General features: G+C 50.2%; 2 long non-coding RNA genes across 2 annotated transcripts; one reads left to right on the top strand and one right to left on the bottom strand.

Moving 5' to 3' along the window:
* The first annotated feature begins 357 nt into the window (after window positions 1–357).
* LOC128777988 (uncharacterized) lies at window positions 358–5660 on the top strand. Its single transcript, XR_008423260.1, has 4 exons — window positions 358–764; window positions 2307–2361; window positions 2441–2583; window positions 2685–5660. It is a non-coding gene; the product is annotated as an uncharacterized LOC128777988 (long non-coding RNA).
* A 2033-nt stretch (window positions 5661–7693) lies between these two features.
* Window positions 7694–14981, bottom strand: LOC128777987 (uncharacterized). Its single transcript, XR_008423259.1, has 3 exons — window positions 14929–14981; window positions 11339–11471; window positions 7694–8122 (listed from the first exon to the last, which is right to left on the bottom strand). It is a non-coding gene; the product is annotated as an uncharacterized LOC128777987 (long non-coding RNA).
* Between the last annotated feature and the right edge of the window lie 1091 nt (window positions 14982–16072).

The raw sequence follows: 16072 nt of genomic DNA, 5'->3' as shown, positions 1-16072 counted from the left end.
TATTCGTTTCTTCTTAATGTCCTTCAGAAGAGCTTTAGTGTTTTCATCTCATAGGTCTTACCCATTCTTTGCTAAGTTTATTCCTAGGTACTTTATGCCTTTTTATTGATAATTGTAAATGGGATAATTCTTCCGTCTTTTGATTAATTATTTATGGAACATAGGAAAGTCATTGAGGTTTACATGTTGATCTCTTGATTTTATATATATCTAGCCATCTTGCTGAATTCTCATGTTTCTTCCAACAAAATTTTAGTTGATTCTCTTGGGCCTTTTAGTTTGTCTGTAATTTCATATGCAAATATGTCTTAGTTCTTCCTTTCCACGACTCCATTTTTCCCCAGTGCATCAGTTAGGACCTCCTCAACACCAATGAATAGCAGCAGTGATAACAGACATCCTACTCTTGTCCTTGATTTTAAAACAGTGCTGCTGTTTAGGTTTCTGGTAGACACTTTTCTTTTCCTCCTCCCAAGAATTTTTATTAGGAATTACCTGTTGAATGTTATCTGAGGCAGTCAGTAAAATGTATTACCAGCTGCACGCGAGTTAGGTGTTATTGAAGAGTCAAAGGACTATTCAACAAATTCCTGTCCTAGGAAAAGTTATCATCTCACTGGGTAGATAAGACCTAAAATGCAAAGGAATGAATAAAGATGTGGAGGGAGTGGTTATTGTGATGGGTAACTGTGATCATGTTTTCTTCCAAAACAGATTTATTCTCATAGAACAGCAGCCAAGGAAGGTAAAGAAGGAAGCTCAAGGTAAATATTAGTCTGGCAGTCGTTAAAGTAGAATTTTAGAACTAGATTTTCAAACTCATCTATTTCAATCCCCTCGTTTTACAGCCAGGAAATCACCAAAGGCAGAAAGAATACATATTTGGCCTAATGCTTTGCCTGGATCCAGCAAAGTTAGCTGCCCAGCCAAACCCGAGTTAGAATGGGACTGGCACAGAGCACCTGCTCACTAGACCTTTAAAGAAAGATCGTGGGGGGACGGGGGTGGAAATGTTCAGACCCGTTCCCGCTGGCGGTGGGCATCAGGCCTGGCCACAGACCTTCTCAGAGGCTCTGGAGAAGGGATAGGGAGGGCCAAAAGTCGTGGGGTGAAGGGGCTAGTCTTCAAGCATGATGGAAGGTAGAATACATGAGTCCCTCCCGTAAAGTAGGGGGAAAACTTCCTTCTTCCTCCTTCTGGTTTTCGAGGCCCCGCTCTCCATTCCCTTTATCCAGACCCAATAGAATTTGAACTGGGAGAGACCTTAGATAATCATTTATCTCTTCCTTTTATAATAATGAGATGGAGAAGGAGAAAAGGAAGATATCTTGCCGGACGGTTGTATCACTAGTACCACTAGAACCAGAAAGAAGATGGTTCCTTTCCAGTTGGGCACGTCTCTGACTACACTGTTCTTGGGCTGTGAACTGCATTTTATGTCACAACTCAGTGCACACATACCGTATAGACATAAGTACCTTCTAAAACAAACTTACCATACACTCTGATTCTTTCTGTTCTGTTTTTTTTAAGTTTATTATTTATTTGGGGGGGAGGGTGGAGCAGAGAGAGAGAGAGAGAGAGAGAGAGAGAGAATCCCAAGCAGGTTCTACACTATCAGCACAGAGCCAGACACAGGGCTCGATGTCACAATCTGTGAGATCATCACTTGAGGCAAAATCGAGACTTGGGCTGCTCACCTGACTGAGCCACCCAGGTACCCCCTATTCCGTTTGTATTCAAAAAGAGTATTTTGTGTTTTAGCGCTAGCCGTGTGTTTTCAGGTGATTTCACGACTCACTCACTCATCTGCCTGCAGTGTGAAAGTCAGTGAGCTAGATAACTGCTGGTTGGACTCAGGCATTCACTCGGTGCGATTCATCTTGTAAGGTAAAGCAGCTAGGAAAATAGAAACACCTCCCCACCCGCCAGCAAATGATGCCTGTGAGGCTAAGCCTGGCGGGGACTGATGTAAAATGCTTCTGGAGAGAGTTAGGTGCTTCTGCCGTGTGGTCACCCAGTTTGTTGACTGCACAAGGGCACTTGGCCAAGGGCCAGAAGGTGAGCAGGGTGAAAATCCTGCCTATACTTCATGTCAAGTTACATACAAAGGTCTCCCAGGGACACTGTGGGGCCATTATGGACAGACACAGGAAAATTCTGAAAGCCCAGCATGTATGGAATTATTTCTGAGATCCCAGGTCTGTGTTGATTTTGCTTGCTAATAAGACTGGAGAAATACATTGTGAGAGGCATGGAAAATGGTACGAATCACTAATTGTCTGTGTGTGTGTGTTTCCTTCAAGGGGCTTCTTTGGATCTCTGCTGCGTAAGAGATGCTCAGAGGAAAGTGACAATCAGGTAAATCTGAGGAGGATAAAGTACCGTGGCTGGAGAAGGCAGGGGAAACAGACCTAACGTTGTCCTTTCTGTTTTCTAGGAGGGCTTTTTCTGGAGAAGGCGGCCACTTTGGCTTAGGGACATGTACAGACCCCTCAATGCCACACGCAAGAAAAACATGGCACAGAAGCTACACGACAAGGATTCTTCTGATGAAGATGAGATTTTCAAGATGGAACTAGGGTACGTGATTGGGGAAGATTTTCTCTAAAACGAGGAAATTATGAAGAGTTGAATTGTTCCTTTCGAGAGTCAAAGCCTTGGCATTCTTCTCCTTTTCCCAGGGAGGCTGGCAAAGCCACAGCAGAGAAGACTCGGACCACAGATTCCACTACTGAAGAGCTGGGTGACGAGAGTGAGACAGCATGTGAGATTGCCACAGAGTGAACGCCGTCCTGCCTCAGGCCACCTACAAAGTTTACTTTCCGATACTGGCTTCTCAGCATTGCTTATAAAATACTTGTTTTTCTCATATTAAAATGTATAAATCCATAACCAATTCTAGCCACGTGGTAAGGAATTAAAACGTAAACGGTTAAATATTTATCTACAGACAACAGGGGCCACAGGCGAGAGAAGCAGGACTGAAGCCAGAGTCCCTCGTGGTAGCCAGTATTTCCACAAGACACAGTATGGGCAAAGTAGGGTGAACGGGGCGTCTTTCCGTCATTTCCCTGATACGGTCAGTCTCTGGAAACTGGAAAACGTATCTTCAAGGGGCTTAGACTATTAAGTTAATTAACAGCCTATTCTGGTGCTCTCTCCCCTGGCTCACCAAATACCAGTTATTCACAACGCGCTTGACCCCCTGCCCATAGAGGATCATCTCTCTCTGGCCCCTCTGTGAGGTCTTTGGGGTTGCCAGAATATTTGGATCGCTGAGCCGACCTCCACTGTAGGGCTGAGGCCTGTCTTTCTTCCCAAGAGCTCAAACTCAGACACAAAATGTGTAGTTGGAAGTAGGGTGTTCCTCAACCTTACAAGCTAGTAGATAATTCCCATTGGGTTTTTTTGTTTGTTTTCTTTAAAAAAAAAAAAAAAAAAGTCCCCACCCTCAGAGAGCTAGCAGGGAGATGCTGGAGGGTTAGAGTAAAGAATGTGTGAGAGCAGCAATTACCCAGGACTGCCCTGCTCAGGCCTTTATTTCAGAAAACTTATTGGTGGGGGCACTTACTGTTCACCTGTACCCCACTAGCCTCTGCTGACCCCACTGAGGGTCGGATGCGTGCGGCTGGGCTCTCTCCAGTTCAGCCCAGCACCACACCTACCACTGCTTTCCTACCCAGCTCAGATCAGGGCTGCACGATTCCAAGAGATAATGCAGCACAACGTGCAGAAGACGCAAACATCCCTCCACTTCTGCAGAGGAGGGCGTTAACCAGTCACATTTAGGATGTTGGGAGGAGTCGGGGTGCCTGGGTGGCTCAGTCCAGTGAGCATCCGACTTTGGCTCAGGTCATGACCTCATGGTGTGGGAGTTTGAGCCCTGCATTGGGCTCTCTGCTGTCAGCACAGAGCCCACTTCAGATCCTCTGTCTCCCTTTCTCTCTGTCCCTCCCCCCAGCTCACACACTGTCTCTCAAAAATAGATAAACATTAAAAATAATGAAGTCATCTATGCTTTCTGAGTACATGAATGACAGGTTTTAGAAAAAGGACGTCAGAGTCAAAATACAGTAGTGAATAAAAGAAATCCTGAATTAACAAGGTTTGATAATCTCTTTTCTTAATGTCTGTTTATTTTGAAAGAGAGCAAGGGGGGAGGGGCAGAGAGAGAGGGAGAGAAAGAGTCCCAAGCGGGCTGTGTGCTCAGTGTGGAACCCGATGCGAGGGACTCGATCTTACGACCGTGAGATCACAGCCTGAGCTGAAGTCAAGAGTCGGATGCTTAACCGACTGAGCCGCCCAGGCGCCCCTGACAATCTCTTTAAATGCCCCCAAATAAATGCTGGTGGCTTAGCGATAGGTGATGGAATATGGCACCAACCGCTGGCCACCAACAGAGTCCCCCGAGGGGACAGTAGGACTGGGGCACAGCCCAGCAGGTTTGGCAGGGTTGGTAGGAACGGTTCCAAGCGGGGTGATTGGCCCATCAGTGCCTCTTCGGCTTTATTAGTTTGCTGCTGCTGGGCAAGGACACCTGTTCTCCTGGTGCCTGCTCCCGTTCCCCCAGCGTTTTAGTGAGAACGGCCACCAAGTGTCTGTCTCTGTGTGGTGACTTCAGTGAGCCAACAAATAACTGTGTTGAAAGCACAAGACTAGAGAGTAACAGTAATCGGAAGCGGCAGCAGCACCTAGTTTACTATTTGCTTACTTGGTGTCAAGGCCTGGGTTGGGTGTTTTGCAGTCTTAATTTAGCCCAACAGTCCGTGAAAACATACTTTATTATCCCCATCTGGCAGATAAGGGGACAGGGCTTAAAGGATGTAGGTACCCTGTTCAGGTGCCCAAGGCCGCAAATCCAAAACTGCCAGGTAGGGGTTTAATCCAGGCCTGTTAACTCCAAAGCCTGCTGACGGTTATACTGCCCTGCTGCAGGGTGCAGGGGTACAGAGACGTCTAAGCCATGGTTACCATCAAAGAATCAATAATTATAACGATGAGGATGGTGGCCGCTACTGTTTGTTGAGCACCTGCTTTGAGCCAGGCGCAGTACTAGGCCCTTTAGTCACTCTTAGGTCACAAGGGCAGAAACTCCTCATGCCAGCTCAAACTCCTTCATGAGCTGGGTGGAGCGGGGGCCGGTGGTGACTTTTTGAAGAAGAGAGGTGGACACAGAGACAGAGCTGACGAGAAACCAAGAAGACCCATCTGTGCATAGTTGGGCTTCCCGAAGTGTGGGCCGGGATTCCAGGCAACTCCATTCTCCTATTTTGGAATATTTCCATTAGCTCAAATGTGGTTCATAAAGTGAAGCTTAGAAAATGTTGTTTCTATAACACGACCTCAAATTTGCACAATACTTATCAGTCTCAAATGCTACCTTGCCGTATTTCTTTTAATTTTTTTAATGTTTATTTTTGAGAGAGAGGGAGAGAGAGAGACAGAGCATGCGGGCAGAGAGAGAGGGAGACACAGAATATGAAGCAGGCTCCAGGCTCTGAGCTGTCAGCACAGAGCCCGATGCGGGTCTCGAACCCATGAACCAACCACGAGATTATGACCCTCTCTGCCACCCCTCCACTCGCACTCTATGTCTCTGTCTCTTTCTCTCTCCAAAATAAACATTTAAAAAAATTTTTTAAAAACAACAATAAACATTTATTCCTCAAAAAACATCTTTTTTAATGTTTATTTTGAAGAGAGAACAAGAGAGAGAGGGAGACACAGAATCTGAAGCAGGCTCCAGGCTCTGAGCTGTCAGCACAGAGCCCAATGCGGGGCCCGAAGCCATGAATGGTGAGACCATGACCTGAGCCAAAGTCAGACGCTCAACCAACTGAGCCACCCAGGCGCAATACCCATCCCCAACCCTCCCCTCCCTCCCACCCCCCATCAACCCTCAGTTTTGTGAACATATTTTAAAACTACCATAGCCAGGAAAACAAACCATTCTAGATATTTCAAACACACACACACACACAAAGGTCATACAAGCAATTGGTGCTCACCACTGGTGGGGCTCGCGGTGGTGAAGGTCAGGGCCAGGGGGGAATCGCACCACTAGCTCTCAGGTTACTTTACCACAGTTGCTCTCCATAGATTCAAAGCTGCTGCTGCCACTCGGTCAGGAAACTTCGGGAAGCCACTGCCGGGGTCACTACAGCCCCATGGCCCCAAGCCTGACTGGTGGGGAGTATGGACTCCAACATTCGGCCCGCATGTCTGCTGCTACAGAGGAGAAAAGCATGGCTTCCACCTCCTTCCACCTCCGCCTTCCAAATTTCACACAGGTACGCTTTATTGGCACAATTCTGCTGTCGAGGGAATCTGTGAACGATGGTTCATGGGTTTCCAGGACCTGCAAAGAAGGGGCTAGAAATGGGTGTCAAGAGCCAACCAACATCATCCAGCAAACCCCTCCTGATGGGGGGGTGTTCAAAGGCTTTGTAAAAGGGGGGTGGTGTCCACGTGGAGTAACCTGGTGGTCGTGTTCCTAAGTCAGAAACCCTGAAAGGTGTCATTCTAGCTGGGCAGCAGGTGAGGCGCTAGATGCTGACGACATACACTCAACCCCAGAGGTGACTGGAGAAGCGCCTGGCGTTGATTCTTAGTTTCATCTCTGGAACGTTCTCACTGGAATTAAAGCTGGATGGACTATTGGCAATGCAGTATCTGAGAAAACAGCCCCCATTCAAAAGGGCTGCCAGAGAAAAGATCTCCACAGGGAAACATGATTTCTCAAAATACAGCCTTTGGACCTCTACACGCAAACATCCCTGGGATGCTTACTTAAAAAGCTGATCCCGAAAATAATTTAATTTCAAAGGCTGTTGGGGCACCTGGGTGGTTCAGTCAGTTGAGCGACCGACTTCGGCTCAGGTCATGATCTCACGGTTCTTGGGTTTGAGCCCCACGTCGGGCTCTGTGCTGACAGCGCGGAGCCTGGAGCCCGCTTTGGAGTCTGTGTCTTCCTCGCTCTCTGCCCCTCCCCCACCCCCCTGCTTGCACCCTGCCTCTCTCTCAAAAATAAATATTAAAAATAAAAAAATTAAAAGGCTGATCCTGCACACCTCCCCTGATGAAAACAAACAAAAGCAGACACTACTTAAAGTAATCCAGACAGATTTCAGTCAGTAACATAGTATTGCAGTGCCGTAGGGGAAAGGGTTCATCGTGAGCAGGCACCCGACTGGGATTATTACAGAGGTGATGGGGTATTTCACAGGGAGAATGAGGGACTAGGGAAGGGAATGAGTGGGGGGCTCTATAATCAGAAGTGAAAGATGACAAAAAGCAGGAAGGGACGCTGGCCCATATGAGACCCATCTGGCTTTGCTGACACTTCTCAAAGTTAAGCTCCTGCCCTCTCACAGAAGCTGGGAGACAGGGGCCCGATCTTCAGGCATTGGCTGGACTCAGCAGCCAATCCTTTAGACAGCCAGGAGTTTTGCAGGCAGGCACTTTAAGGGAGGCTAGGGTCCTACTAGGGATGCGGCCACGAGCTGCCAGCAACCACGTCCGTGTTTGTTCGCCTTCACAGGCCAAGCAAGGTCGAATCAAGAAGAGGGCTCGGAGGAGCCTGGCGAGCATTTGGAGAAAGAATCTGTCACCCTCCGAACCCACATGCCCACCCCTCCTGAGCCCATCCCCCAAACAGAGGGACCACTTTGACAGGCCTTTTTATGCTCACCAAACGACTGAAGTAGGACAAGGCGGACGGGGAGGTGGGGGAAGCAGAGGTTCTCCGGCTTCTTCAGGGCTGGAGGTCGGCAGGGATTTGGGGGTGGGAGACGAAGGGCAGAGCAGATTGAGGATGACCAGGAGGCTCAACTGGATTCTTAACCTGGGAGTCCCGACTGGTCATGCTGGCCGGCTCCTGCCCCCACGGAGGTCAGGGCCTCTCAGTCCTGAGGACCACCAGGCACGACCAGCTCTGGCTCCTGTGGTCCTGGTGGGGGTATGTTGTTGAGACCTGGGGGATGGCGTGGAGCACCAGCTGGGGGGCGGGAGCACACTCATTCAAGAAGAAGAAAAGTCCCGAGGCCCAGAGCAGAGGCAGGAATGGTGCTTAGGCTGCGTGTGTTTCCAGGGCAGCGGCAGAGAGCGGTCTGGCGCCACACTGTGGAGGAAATGAAGATTTCAACGGTACAAAGGCCTCGTCTGGATGAGGGCTACACCCCAGGGTGGTAGAGCAGGAAAACAGAAGGAGCCTGGCTCCCTGACATAAGAGCCACCGAACCAGCCCCAGATCCAGTACTTAACCGGATTATCATATGAGAGATCAAGAAGCTGCCTCTTAAAAAAATTTCTTTTCAATGTTTACTTATTTTTGAGAGACAGAGACAGAGCATGAGCAGGGGAGGGGCAGAGAGAGAGGGAGACACAGAATGTGAAGCAGGCTCCAGGCTCTGAGCCGTCCGCACACATCCCGACGTGGGGCTCGAACCCATGAACGGCAAGATCGTGACCTAAGCCAAAGTCAGACACCTGACCGACTGAGCCACCCGGGTGCCCCCAAGAAGCTGTTTTTTAATTTAACCCACTGTTGGGGCGCCTGGATGGCTCAGTCGGTTAGGTGTCCGACTTCGGCTCAGGTCAGGATCTCACCGTTCGTGGGTTCAAGCCCCACATCGGGCTCTGTGCTGACGGCTCGGAGCCTGGAGCCCGCTTCAGACTTTGTGTCTCCCTCTGCCCTTCCCCCACTCAATCTCTGTCTCTGTCTCAAAAATAAATAAACATTTAAAAACAAAGGAATTAAAGGGCGCCTGGGTGGCTCAGTCGGTTAAGCATCCAACTTCAGCTCAGGTCACGATCTCGGGGTTCGTGAGTTTGAGTCCCACATCGGGTTCTGTGCTGTCAGCCTGTCAGCACAGAGCCCGCTTTGGATCCTCTGCCCCACTCTCTCTGCCCCTCCCCCGCTTGCACTCTCCCCCCCGCCCCCCGAAAAAAAGGATTAAAAAAAAAGAATTAAAAAAAATCACTTAACCACTGTTGTGTTGGGTCTCTACTGCAGCAGCTGAACCTGTACGTAACCTGATAACGGAGGGAATCCATGTATCTGTTATCTTTTGCCACAACAGTGCTAACTAATAGACCATCCTCAAAACTCAGAGGAGGCTGGGAAACCGATTCTCACAGGTTGGCCGTTACCGCTGTACTTTAATGCCCTGCTGGCTGGATCGGCGCTGCTTCTCACTGCTGGTCTTTTCTCCCTGTGTTGCTGCCGGGACCCAGGCTGAAGAGGCAGCGGCTACCCAAGAGAAGCGTAAGAGAGCAAGCAAAAGAGCCATCGGGCCTCTTCGAGCCTAAGCACGGAACCAGCCCCAAGCCCCAAGCCAGGGGATGGGAAAGTACACTGTGGCCACGAGGAGACACAGCAGGAGCGGGGATGCGGGGAGGGCCCATAATTCTCTCTCCCAGAATGTGACAGAGTCCTGGGTCAGAGGCTACAACACGGTGGCCCTGCTCTTCTAGGCGTCACCTACGAATGGCGCAGAGTGAAAGACAGCGTCCGTCCATGTGAAGACTCAACCGCAGTTCTCTATTAGGTCAGGAGCCCTGACAAGACAAGAATCACATCTCCTTCCTCTTCCCAACGCCTAGGGCCAGGCCCTGCCCTCAGGGCTGACTCAGGGAGATTACTGGGTGAATCTGAGACCATTTCTTCACTCTCTGCGTAGGATTCCTTATGTGATACAGACTGACCTCCTAAAGGTCAGCACACAGTGCTAGGGGTTTGCCCGCAAAGCTGCAAAGGGACTGTGCCATTGGGAACTGAGATGTGTACCTAGGTCTGTCTACACCGCATCCTGGATCCACTGCCTGCCAGAGGGACCTCCAGAAGAAAGGACTTCTACAAGTTAAATATCGCAGACTTCACACTCCAAAGGAGAACCGTTTGAAGAGAGCCATGGTTAACCCTGAGGAATGCCACCATCACCACAGAATTCCAGGCACCGGGCATGTGGGTAGAAAGCATATTTTAGGGCAGTGACTCATGGTAAGTCGTTTCCTCCAGTCCCTAAAACGGGCTATTCAATGTCAAGCTGTCTCAGGCTCAGGCTGATAACAGGGCAGCCATAGGGGACCTAGTGGGAGCTGCGTTGTCACGGTCCAAGTCTGTACGCACCGCTTGTATAACCTGCCCAAGTTCACAAAGACAGGATATCAGTCGCCGCTCTTTATGCTCCCAGTGAAAGAAATCCAACTAAAATATGCTTAAGCCAAAAATGTCATACGGTGTATCGGCTCACATAACCGGGAAGCCTAAGATCTTCAAGCTGGCCGCATCTAGCGCTCAAACGTCATTCTCTCCCCAACTATCCCTCAGTTGTGCTTTCCTCCATGACGGCTTCAGGCTTCAGGATGGATGCCCCAAGACTGCAAAGATAGTCGTTAGTAACTCCAACTCTCCACTGAGGTTGAGCAAGCCTCATAAAGGAAAGCCAGTCTTCAAAAAGCCTCTGATTGGTCTGCTTGGACCCTGTATCTGGCAGGAGGAGACCCTGATTGGCCAGCCATGGTCAGCGTGCACCTGCAAGGTGGGCCTTAAACCAGTACTTAAGTCTCTGCTAGGGCACAGGAACTGAATAGAAAGTCAAGAGAGGGGGTTGTCTCACGGCAAGTTGAGGGGGCGAGGTGACAAATGGAAGACCAGACATTGAGGCTAGATTGAACTAACCCTAAGCCTAAACTTTGAACAGGCTTTCACACGTTCATAGATGCTATTGTGAGTAAAACACAAATTCACTTAAGAGCAGGAGTGCCTTCATAGTAACTTTTGGTCTTTCTGTATTTTTTGTCCCAATTAATAGATATCGAAAGGATCCCTACGATCACGAGCAGGTCCGAAGACCATTCTATTTTTTAATATTAGAAAGGGATTCTTAACTGCAGATTAAGAGAGAGAGTAAAGAAAGCAAGAAGAGAAGGGAGCCAGGAAAACCCCAGCCCAGGAAGCAGCGAAGGAAGGTTCCAGGACAGCAGCGTATGACAGGTCAAGGAGGTAGCCGAGGGAAACGGCACTAACTGTCATGCCAGAGCACTGGAGCGGAGTGGAGGAGTGATCGTGGCGGGCAGCACAGAAAGAGAAGGAGAAGAAATTAAACCCCGGGGGGTCAGGGGACAGAAACGAGTGCCATCGGACTACATGAGCAAGCTCTGCGGTGAACAATGCTTACCTAGTCACAATTCTGCAACCACTATCAATCATGGGGCAAGAGTGACAAAACTAAACCCCAAGAATGGAATGGGTGGGGGGTGTTAAAGACCTAACTCCTTGCCTGTGTTGCTAGGAAGTCCACAGATAGTGTCTAAAATGGATGAATCAGAGCACCTGGGTGGCTCAGTCGGTTGAGCGTCTGACGTCAGCTCAGGTCACGATTTCACGGTTCGTGGGTTCGAGCCCCGCATCGGACTTTGTGTTGACAGCGCAGAGCCTGCTTGGGATTCTCTCTCTCCTTCTCTCTCTTTCAAAAAAAAAAAAAAAATTAAAAAACTCTTTTAAATGGAAGAATTAAGAGCTAGAAACACAAGATAGGTGGAGATAAGCACCAGAAGATCCAGCGAGAGGTAAGGAGGACCGAGGACTGGCGAGCTGGCCCAGGAGGGTGGGGATGGTCGAGGCAAGAAGCTGCTGCGGGTCATTCTGTTTCCTCACCACTTCATGTCGTACTATTTGAACTGTAAACTATGTGTGATAACATTTGGGAGGCTTAAAGAGTCCATTCTTTTGTCAACGGCACCTCAAAGCTGTATTTGTGTCCAACTTTATTGAGATAGAATTGACACATAATTTTTACGAACCCTTTAAATCCATTTTTTAAAGAGAGTGGGAAGAACCAGCTTCCTGCAACAGAAGCCATGAGAACATTACCTATTCCGGTTTCAAAAGAAATGGTGGCATTAGTTCTGCTTAGATGATTTCGGTCAGAGACCAAGTAAGCATACATCTGGGGTTCAAACAAGAGAGGCTCTCACTCCAGTGCTCAAAGACCAGTTAGAAAACGGAGATCTGACTGAACTGGGTAGGTACGAATTAGCCAAAACTGTAACAATAATAATAATAATAATAATAATATAGCTAGTTATCCTCAAGTGCTTACTTCAGACCAGAAACCGTCCTGAGGATATTATCTTATTTAATCCTCATGGCAACTGATATTTTCCCCAATTTACAGATGAGGAACTGAGGCTCAGATAGTTTGGGGAACTTCCCGGAAGTCACACACTCTGGCCCCTCTGCCTGAGGCGGAGGGGCCTCAGCGTGTTGTGATTTACTTCTCTTTTCTAACCACCAATCAAACTTAGAAGTTTCTATCTCTGGTGCCATCTCGAGGGGCCTATGAAAACCACTGACTGTGGCAGTGGTCTCAGGCCCACACTTGCTGGGTTGTGCTGGGCCCTGCGCTGTCTTAGGGAAGGCCTAGAAAACAGTATGGGGTAGAGCCGGTATTCAAACCTAAGCATTCCCGGCTCCAAAGCCCACTTGCTGGGCCACTGAATTATGCTAGTTCTCCAGCTAGAATCAGAGCTGGGTGAGGATCCCACCTGTAGTAATTATGAGTTGTATGGCCTTGGGCCCCCAAGTTCCTTAACCTCTCTTAAGCCTGTTTTATCATCTATGCCATGGGGATAACAATGGTGCTTACCTTCAGGGTGGTTGCTAAGGATAAATCAAAATTCCTATCTGGCAAATAGGAGCCTCTATTTTCCACACCTGTTAAATCCCTTGCCCTTCAGCTCCTAGGTTAAGGAGAGATTCTCACATTTTCTCACCCTTCAGATCCACGGGTGGTAGGGCAAGAGGCAGAAAAGGTTTGGGTCAAGGCTAAATACTTGGACCTCATCCCAGAGTGACTCTCCAGGGCAGGGGCGGGGTTCAGGAATCTACACCTTAGACCCCCGAGAAATTCAGATGCCTGCAGTCCTCCTGCCTGGCTTTGAATGACTATGCGTAGTGCTTGAAATCTGACAGACCAGTGCCTTTGTGAGCGTCTGAGCCCTTCCTGCACTGGCCTCCAGCTGTGTCTGTGCCTCCTCCCTTTCCCCATTGCCCAATCTGTCTTTATCTCCCCCTTCCATTCTAAGCCCCCTCCCCTTACTCTAGCCTTACTTCCTAGCTTCCTCTCCACCTCTCCGTGCACCCTCCCCTGAGCTCAGTCTGCATTCCTACCCACCGGCCGTTTCTCTACCAGTCTCTTCGCAGGCATTGCCCTTTCCTGTGTCCACCCGGAAGGCTCAGATAAAAGTTGCTTCCGCCAGGATAACCTTCAAGGCCTCTTCTCTGGCACCATGGCACTTTGCACGTACCTTTATTATTGCTCAAATAACAGGGTAATGGGAGATTTTTTTTTCCGGCCTCAGATTACCTGGTGGACTCGTGGCCCACGAATGGTGGAAATGTGCGCCAGAGTAAGATGGAGAGAGGAGGACAAGCCCGTAGACTTTGCAGAGGGGCCGAGAGGCCTGAGAAGTAAGAGAAGACCAGGAGACAGGGGCTCCTGAAAAGATAGATAAGAGATTACCATGCGGGGTTCCCACAGCTTTTGCAGACAGCGGCTGCGCAAAAATTCATTGGAAGAACTGAGGAATGTTGCTGGCTCCATCTGGGGGAGGGCATGCTTGTATCAAGACACTGATGCTCTTGATGTGCTATAATTATAACCAGAAACACTATCCTTTTGCCCAGGAAACTGGATTTCCCAGTAAATTCCTTACTTTCCAAGTTGTTTAACGCTAAGATAATGCTTTGCTTCTGTGTCCTTATTTATTTATCTTTAACGTTTATTTACTTTGGAGAGGGAGAGCACAAGCGAGGGAGGGGCAGAGAGAGAGAGAGAGAGAGAGAGAGAGAGAGAGAGAGAGAATCCCAAGCAGGCTCTGCACGGTCAGCGCAGAGCCCAATGCAGGGCTGGAACTCACAACTGTGAGATTGTGACCTGAGCCGAAGTCAGACACTTAACCGACCAAGCCACCCAGGCATCCCTCCGTGTCCTTATTTCTAACTTTCTGTTCAACTGTTAACCATACTAAATGTACTCAGATTCATCTAGTCTAAAATCGAGGAGAGGTGGTTCTCGCTCCTAGAGAGAGAATTATTGAAGAGGCAGCCCGCACACACTCAGGTGCCACATCTCCAACAGCTGGTTTTATAAATGGAAACAGGCACTGGGACCCCTTCTTCTCCCCTTCCCAGAAAGGCTGATGGAGAGCCTGGCCCAGATCAGTGGAGCTTTCTTCCAAGAACTGTCCCGTTCCCAGACCAGCCCTGTAGACACCCCCAAAGTCCCCCTGGACCTGCAGGTAGCAGTACCTCTCCACCCCAGTACTCACCCCACACTCAGGCCCTAAGATCCCACTTGACCTAAGCCTGCAGGTATGAAGTGTCCAAAGCACAAGACATCTGTCCCCACCCCCACCAACACACACTCTTGACCTTTTGTTCTGAGTCCATGTGAAAGAGAAATGTCAACTCTACCAAGTAAAGGAAACAAACAACTTCCTGGCTAGATGAGAATAACCAGAACCTTAAGCTTCATGCCTGGGGGCTGACGGGTACCTAAAGGTGCTCCCTTGGTGATAGGGGTGATCAAAACCTGTATGCTTTTCCTGAGAACCACCAGGCGGGAAGCACCAACTGCACTGATGCCCTCAGGGAGGCAAAACTAGGGTAGACGTTATTGTTCCGATTTTACAAGTGGGAACCTTCCGGGCAGGAGGCCAACAGACAGCCTCAACGGTAGATAGTGCTGTGCCCAGGCAAGGTCGTGAACCCAGAAGGCGGCCGGGATCTAGCGAGACGCAGACACTGCTGGGGGCGGGCAGTAGGACACGTTCCGCCCGACACTGGTGGGCTAGCCTGGTGGCCTCGCCTCTTCGTGCGCATCTCGGGTCGCAGAGTCCCCAGCCTCCCAGATCACTCACCTGCTCTGGGGCTGGGAACTTGGGCTTTCCTGAGCGCTGGCCCCGCCCCGAGGCTCCGCCGGCCCTGCGCTTGGCTCCGCGGTCCGGGGGCGGGGCCGGACGCCGAACCAACGTGATGGCGTCAGGCGCCGCGAGCGCCGTTTCCTGTTGTCCCTGGCCGGGAGGCCGCAGCGCCTGGTCGGAGGCTTAGGGGCTGCAGTGGCCAGGAGTGCCCCGCGCCCCCTCCCCGCTCCCTCTGGTGAGTTAGGGGTCAGAGGGCGAGGAGGGTGAGGAGGGGACGGCGGGGCCGAGACGAGAACGGGCGATGGGTCACCAGCCCTGTCCGTGATCGCAAACCCTTGGTTGCTTTGAAACTGTCCTGCTTCAGAGCCTTTTCCCTTCCCGGCCTGAGCCCCGCACCCTACCCCACTCGGACCCGAGCCTTCAGCCCAAACAGCCAGTGCTGACCGACCCGTCCCCTTCCTCTTCTCCACCCGTGACCCGAGCCCAGCCCTTACCCTCACCCCTTCACCACTGGTCTTGCGTAAGTGCAGCCACACTCGACCCCACGGTAGCCCACTTCCAACCCCTAGGACAGCCACTTCCCTCCGCCTCCCTCTAACGCATCTCCTTCTCACCCCTCAACCCCTTTGGCAATCCCAGTGCTCCACGCAAACCTCCTCGAGCCCCCCCTCCCCCTCCCCGTCTTTCTGGCTTACCCCCTTTCAGGCTCAGCTTTCTTATCCCAGCCCCCCTGCTCAGCCCCCCAAGGTCTGCTCAGCCAAAACACCCACCTCCCCCCACTCATTTAATACCTACCACTACAGTAGATGCCCTATTGCGCTTACCGCCCTCTTCTTGATAACTCTGATCTCAGCCCTATCTCAAGTCTTGTATGTATCTTCTTGTCCTCACCCACTCAACCCCTAACTTCCAAGCCCACCGCATACTTTCTTTCCATCCCCAGCCAGCCTGAGGACACTTCATTCCTGAGTCTTTGCTAAACCACCCCCCAACTCTTGCTGCCCTAGTTCCCACCACCCCTACCCAATCTTGTTAGATTGACGTCTTCCTATCCCCATTTCAACTCTTCATCCCAGCTCTGTGCCCATTCTTCCCTTGATGTGGTCCCCATTTGATCTGAGAACCTAGTGCAGTCCCCTGC

The sequence above is a fragment of the Panthera pardus genome, unplaced genomic scaffold (genome assembly GCF_024362965.1).
Source record: "Panthera pardus isolate Hobbes unplaced genomic scaffold, ASM2436296v1 HiC_scaffold_179, whole genome shotgun sequence".
In the NCBI taxonomy this organism is placed as follows: domain Eukaryota; kingdom Metazoa; phylum Chordata; class Mammalia; order Carnivora; family Felidae; genus Panthera; species Panthera pardus.
Note: the sequence above shows the minus strand (reverse complement) of the source record. Positions and strands in the feature narration are given on the sequence as shown.